Below are 1,321 nucleotides of genomic sequence, written 5' to 3' on the forward strand. Positions count from 1 at the left end.
TAGGCGCTCCTCGCCGGGCCCGGCCCGCCCTCCGTCCCTCCCTCCTTCTCCGGCCCCGCCCCTCCCGCGAGCCGGCGGGGAGAACCCGGAAGTAGCAGGAGGGGAGGCAACGGGGGAGGGGGAAGGAGCTGGCCAGGGTGCTGAGCGGAGGCGGGAGGGAAGAAAGGGGACCTGTTTTCAGCCAGAGCTCCACGGGGAGCGCCTGGGACCTAAACCCTGGACCTGAATATATATACATATCATATATTATCATAGAGCTTGGCAGTGCTCCTGAGCATGTGCAGTGTGCCAGCTCCACCCTGCTGTGTATTAACTGCAGTTTATCTATCTAATATATATAATGATTTTCCATTTTATACATTTCAATACTTTTACAATCATATTAACATTTCAAAACTTGACTTCCTTCCCCCTCTTTCTGCGGTTCCCTAAATTTATTTTTTACATTTTCTGCATAGAGTCATACCTCATGTTGCGAATGCTGCGGGTTACGTCTTTTCAGGCTGTGTCCCGCGGCGACCCGGAAGTACCAGAAAGGGTTACTTCTGGGTTTCACCACTTGTGCACACGCAGATGCGCAAAATGATGTCATGCGCATGCACAGAAGCGGCGACTTGTGACCCATGCGTGTGCAGACATGGGGTGGGTTCCATTCAGGTTGCAAACGGGGCTCCGGAATGGATCTCTTTCGCAACCAGAGGTACCACTGTATACAAATTAACTTAATTTGCTCATTTATTCATCTACTTTGAACATATACAGTAGTACCTCCGATTACGTAAACTTCAGGATGTGAAAGTGGAAACCCAGAAGTATTTGACTGGGTTTTGCCACGTGCACATGCGCAGAAGCAGCCTCCAGGTTGCAGAAACGTTGGGATCTGACCGCTCCTCCGGAATGGATCCCATCCGCAACCGGAGGTACCACTGTACTCTTATAAACTGCAGGTTATTACAGTAATCCTGCCAATGTTCTTATCTGTTTACAGTTTATTTGTAAATATTCAATAAACCATTTCCATTCTTTTATAAAAAGCTTGTTATCTTAATTTCTTATTTTTTTGGCAAATTTTGCCATTTATGCATATTCCATAAGTTTTTGTAAACATTCTTCTTTTGCTGGGACTTCTTCTTCTTTCCATTTTTGGGCAAGTAACATTCTTGCCACTGTAGTCATACACAGGAATAAATTTCTATACAGTTTAGGTAGTTCTGTCCCTTTAATTTCCAAAAGGAATTAACTGCAGTTCATAGAATCGAAGAGTTGGGAGGGCCATCTAGTCCATCCCTTTGCAATAGAGTCCCCCGTCCAGTTTGAAACC

Source organism: Podarcis liolepis (genome assembly GCF_965112155.1).
Source record: "Podarcis liolepis genome assembly, chromosome: 16".
Classification (NCBI taxonomy): Eukaryota; Metazoa; Chordata; class Lepidosauria; order Squamata; family Lacertidae; genus Podarcis; species Podarcis liolepis.